Source organism: Carica papaya, chromosome 7 (genome assembly GCF_054855325.1).
Source record: "Carica papaya isolate Zhongbai chromosome 7, ASM5485532v1, whole genome shotgun sequence".
NCBI classification, from domain to species: domain Eukaryota; kingdom Viridiplantae; phylum Streptophyta; class Magnoliopsida; order Brassicales; family Caricaceae; genus Carica; species Carica papaya.
In genome coordinates, this window is record NC_142315.1 from 15158575 (window position 1) to 15164779 (window position 6205).

The 6205-nt window shown below is 35.3% G+C and overlaps 1 long non-coding RNA gene across 1 annotated transcript; it reads right to left on the bottom strand.

The window, feature by feature from the left end:
* Positions 1–3630: 3630 nt before the first annotated feature.
* LOC110813846 (uncharacterized) lies at positions 3631–5312 on the bottom strand. The gene is made up of 3 exons (XR_002539544.2): positions 5005–5312; positions 4368–4468; positions 3631–4262 (listed from the first exon to the last, which is right to left on the bottom strand). It is a non-coding gene; the product is annotated as an uncharacterized LOC110813846 (long non-coding RNA).
* Positions 5313–6205: the final 893 nt, after the last annotated feature.

Below are 6205 nucleotides of genomic sequence, written 5' to 3' on the forward strand. Positions count from 1 at the left end.
ATGTTGGTCACATACCACCGATTCGGTAGTTTTAATATTCATTACAAATTTGCCGGTCAAATACCGTAATTAAATTTTTATATTTAATAAAATAAATAATAATTTGTGATGATAAAAATAGAATTAAGTATATTATATAGGGGTACAAGGAAAAAAAAAGTAACATGTCGGTCACATACCACCGATTCGGTGGTTTTAAAATTCATTACAAATTTACCGGTCAGATATCGTTTGCTATCATTGGAAGTTGAAATAAATATAATTTTCTCACACCTGTGAAATACCATATATTAAAATCCTATCATTCACCACGATCCAAATAGGGTGTTAGGGTTTATAAAAGATGGGGTGAACACATATCACCATCTAAAAAGAAAATGGGGGCACGTGTCATCATCGAGTGAGGAGGGAAGAAAGGCTACATGTCTGCAATCCATGAGCCAATAAGGACACATGGCAAGAGATCAGGAAGCAAATGAGGCCAGAACCTCATTCATCGTCTAGGGTTTTCGCCTCTCAGGTTCCCTGGTGAATCTTAAGCGATTCATGGCAATTTTCATTCCCTTCAAGTTTAAATATCTATCTTTATAATCTCTGCATGGTAAGCTTCATATTGAATATAATTTTTCATCAAATCTCTTTTTCTATCGATATCTTTCATCTTTCTCATCTCCCTTTCTCTCATTTCTTTCCCATCTAACCTTTTTCTTCTTCTTTTTGCACTCAACCATGAGGTACATGTTACAAGTACTTGACACCCACCTATATGTCTTTTTTTGTCTTGTATTCGCTCACAATCCTACAGTTTAACATAAGTTTGATAAGAGGGTCTTTCATGGGATTTCTTTTGCTCATCTCTTTGGCCAAAAGGGCTATAAAATCCTTGAAAAAAAGCTTTATGTTCATTGGGATGTTACTTTAGACAAGACAATTTTTCCATGTGAAGCTTTTACAAAAAACTAAATTTTCACATGTTCTTCCTCTTCCCATGTCAGGAGTTAATGAACATGCTTCTCCAACTCCCTAGACCACCATAGCAATTAGCAGCTCTTGCCTCCATCCTCCTTTTCACTCAACCAGACTCACCAAAAATCCTTCTAGGTTGCAAGATTATGTCTGCTCTCCATCTAGATTAATGTCACTCCTCTTCTACAGGTATTGCTTTCCCCTGAAATATATATCTCTTTTTCTCTTCCTTCTGTAATACTCATCATGCATTTCTCACTATCCATAAAACCTATTTCTTTTATGCAAGTTGACGATTTCCTAAATGGAAAGAGGCTATGCATAAAGAACTCATTCAAACTGCAATGTGGTCCTTGGTTCCCTTTCCCACTGACAAACATTGTATTGGCTGAAAACAAGTTTTCGAGAAAAAACATTATTCAGATGAGAGCATTGACCGAGTACAAGGCCCATTTACTTGTTGCAAAAGGATCTACACAAGCAAAGGGGTCAAATTACCATGTTTTTTCACCAATTGCAAATTGGTTACAACATGACTTCTCCTTGTAGTGACAATTCATTGTCATTGGCCTCTTTATGAAGTAGATGTAAAAAATGCTTTCCTCCATGACCCTCTCCATGAAGAAGTCTACATAAAATTACTTTCGGGCCATCCACGGCAAAGGAATAAGAACCTTGTTTCTCACTTTTATAAATCACTCTATAGTCTCAAACAAGATGCACAGATGGTTTGCTGCTTCCTCCACCTTCTTATCTCTTGGTTTTGTTCAATCTAGTGCCAAGCACTTCTCTTTTTCATTATCATCTTGGTCTCATCTTCTGTCTTCACTGTTCAGCTTGTTAAATGTCCACGATAGTACCATCACAAGGAATGGTGCGAAGCAATTGCACTCCATCAAGACCAAGCTACTTCATCACGCCAAAATAAAAGATATCAGCTTCCTGAAGTACTTCCAAGGTATCAAAACTCCTGATCCCAAGCAGGTGTATACTTACCCAACAGAAGTACATCCTATTAAGTTATTCAGAGCTAACTGGTACTTGGACAGCTGATGCCCATTTAAACGCTTAGAAAAGAATGATGGTAGTCTTCTCCCTGATTCTTCCGCATATCTCTGCTTGATTGGATGGGTTTTTACTTAACAATTGCCCAGCCTGACATTGTAAAACCTTTTGAGTCAGTTTATACAGCAACCCTACTGCCCTCCTGCACTACCTCAAAAGCACACCAGGTCAAGTTTATTCTTACAGTTTATGGATCTCCAATGCTCACAGCCTATATGGACTCTGACTGAGCTAGTTGAGTCCTCAAATGCAATAACCCACCACTAGCTATTGCATCCTTTTTGGCAACAATATGATCTCTTAGAAAACCAAAAAGCAACAGATAGTGTTTTTTTTTTTATCAGCAGAAGCTGAATATGAAGCCATGGCCTCCACAACTAAAGAGATCACTTGGCTTTGATAAGTCTTTGCTGATGTCGACATCAATCAGAGTACATAAATCCCCTCTATTGTGACGGTCAGTTACATCACCATATAATAGCGAAACTAGTAACCAACAAACAGAGAAAATATATTAAAATTGATGGTCATATAGTTTGCAAGAAATTGCAATCAGGTTTTGTCCAAATTCGACCACCCCACCAATATTGACTCACCAACTTGGGAACATACTTTCCAAATCACTGAACGAAGGACAGTGTTGGACACTCTAGAGCTAACTGTGCTTAGAACTACATTTGGGAACATACTTTCCAAGTCACTGAACAAAGGACAGTGTCAGACACTCTTGAGCTGTGTTTAGAACTACATGAACTTCGTGGGGAGTAATATCAAATAAACACTTATATTACTTTATTGTACTTAAAGTTATATAGACTTGTATAGCTATGGGTTTTATGCAACCTTTTGGCTCAAAGTAAGAAATAAAAGAACAACTTTTAAATTGTCTTCACAGGTTTCCCAAGTTGGGTTTCAATGATAATTAATGTGCAATTTCTCAACAAGTCACTTCCTAATGGTCACTATCTACCCCAACTTTTTCTTGGAAAGCACTATTTGTCCTAACCTTTGGAGTGACCTAAATTTAAACCAAGTAATTCAAAGGAATATAAATCCGTGAAAGGTTAAACCTTTAAATGCACATGGATAAACCATTCCAGTGACAATTCTGGATTTCAATATTGCAAAAACATAAGATATCAGGCTTTGAATAGACAAACAAGGCTACTTTCATGACTTGTCAAAGCCCCAAACAAAATATGTGTTTGTCCTGTGTAATAAAACCTCTTGTAGTAGTGAAGTTTCTACACCCTAAATACTTTTGACAAAAGTCACAAATATAGAAGAATCAGCAAAATTAACTTGTATAAAATACAAAGTAAGTTTACAGTGTAATACTTTATAGTTTGACCTTTTCAACATTCAATAGGTAAGAATATTTCGTGCCATTTCAGTATATTTTGGTGTTTTTATATTTTACATAAACCTTTAGTTTTTAGGCTTTTTTCCCTGCAATATTTTGAATTTTTTTTCCTAAGTTTGATTTCTTTAGCCTTGGAGTTCTACTATATTTTTATAATGACAAATACATAGAGATTTTCTCTAAAAAACTAATGGTATAATGTCGAATGACAAATAGTTGAACCCCAAACACAATACTGTCACAAAAATATCACATATATCAGATGTTAAAAATAAAAATAGAAATAAATAAATAAACCATGGGAGGCTTTACTGCAGCTTACCCTAAAATAAATCAAGAACAGCAATGCTGATGGATAAGATAAGGTACTTTTCCACAGGATATACTTTGCTTGCATTAGCTTCTCATATCAGCATTAATAAAGGACTTCTTATTTCTTATATGATGAAAAAACAACCATCCTGCAACTTATCCTCGTTTGGCTTTTAGCTCTTGATGTATAAAGGTGTGATGTACATTACGGCAAATATCTGAAGTATTGGCACTTCCAATTTCAGACAAGTTAAGACAATAGGAGGAAGAGTTTAATCTAACACAACAAAGAATGGGTGTGAATGATAAGATATGTTACATTGAATTTCTTCTACAAAATCTATAATTCCATATCCTATGTCTCCTTGAATATCAATCTACTCCTTGTCCATTTGGCTCCTGAAACTATTTATCCAAAAAGCATAACAAGCCATGAGCATGTAAAGCACCGTACAATAAATATTTGTTGCCTAGAACCTTAACCCAACTTCACTGACTAGGCTCCAGTCTCATAATTCTTTATCATGTTTCTAGGAAGCATCATTTAGTTAAGTACCTGAAAAATAGTCCTGTTAGAAACTTGTTCATGTCAATAATAAGATCAGATCATGACTAAAAAAAGACATAGGAAGCAGAAAACAAAAAGAAAAAGAAACAGTACAGTAGTAGCAGTATGTAGCTCCCCAAAAAGGTCAAGCCCTTCCATTGTTGTATTACATTCTCACTTGTAGGAGCAAACCTTTAACTATTAAAGTCTTTCTCCTACAAGAAAGTCAGATGCAAAATTCAAGTGAAGTTATCAAACTATGATTTGAGGAAACGCCATTTGTTTACTTGAAGCAAACAAAATGTTCACTAAAAAGAAAAAGAGGGAAAAAGAAAGAAAATCAAATTAAAATGTTCACAGGATGTTTGAGCTATGACTTTCTAGTTCATCTTTTCACCTGGAAGACATTTCACTTCTTGCTTAGGTGCTGCTAATTTAATAAGTGACAAAAGGTATACAACAGGATTGCAACTACTATTCCGCAAGAACAACAGCCAAACGCCTTTCTAAGTTAAAACATAGTAAAATCAAATTAAATTGGAAATTAACTAATTCCCCAATATCCGTGGATAATCCACTACATGATCTATATAGCACTTAAAAGCACGAGAACCATGAAGCAAAATAAATTTGATTTTTTCATTTAAAATCGATCTGCCGCAACGATAGATTAAAAACTTGATACAGTGACAAGGAAGAAATGAACAAAGATGGCAACATAGAAATGGAGTTCCTAATCTTATATACAAACCATTAGAAGAAATCTAAGCTGAAGTAGCAGCGAAATCACCACAGGCAGAAGAGAGAATGGTCGATTGTAGCTGAACAACGAGACTATCAGCTTCACTCGCATTTGCCTCTGCACAATTTTTTAAAAAATATGTCATTGTAAAGAATAATAACCAAACCGATAGAGACTTCTCTGTCATCCCAACTTCTGCTCAACCTCGCCTCTCTCTGCCTTTCTATCTCCGACGTATCAGGTCCAACCCAAGTTAGTGGGAGACCTGAGAACAGCAAGGTTCGTTGGCGTTTCATTATAAATTTAATAGAAACGTTTCTCTTTTGGCGGTTAATGAAACGTTGGATTCCAACACAATATATTATTGGAAAAAAAAAACAAGGGAAAGTACGAATTTTAAGAAACTGTTTATTTATTTCTTAAAAATTAAATAATAAATTAATTAACTGAATAAATTACAATATATATTAATTAAATAAATAGATATATTATAATGGCTTCGGAAATTTAAATAAAATGTATGTATTAAAAATCTCAAATGCGGAAGCGTAATAAAAATTTTGATTAACATTCCTTACACAATAAGCAAAACGTATTCAAAACATGAAAAAACAAACTAATTAAAAGAGATACTCGAAATAAGAACTATAAATATAACTATGAAGTCTTTAGGCATCCCCTTCGCCGTCTTCTTGCGGAACGGGCTCGGGAACAACGTCTTCCTGATCTGAAATGGTTAAATAAGGAATGAGTTACACCAGCTCAGTAAATACATCACACTATCTCACTGCCATGGAAGTAAAGGTGGGTAGAAAACAAAAATGACCAATGGAGCATAATTTATAACAAACTCGTTTATTAACATAAGAACCTTTACTGTCCACTTACCTCGGTGAGATCCATGAAAACAACATATGAAAGCAATAACATTATCATCATCATGAAATCATATAAACTTTATAATATAACACTTACCACGCATTTGCATTTCAATCATTAAACAACATATTTTCCTCTTTTACCAACCTACTAGTATCCATGGGGATCCATAGGGGGTCCCCGTTACCCGTGAACTATTAACATTACAATTTGATTCCAGGGCCGTCCCCATATCCCGTTCGGTATGGGCGCCAAAACACATAAGGTCTCCATACCCCGTCTGGTATGAGAGACCACGTTCCCGGTAGGGTTCCCTACGGACTCGGTCCGT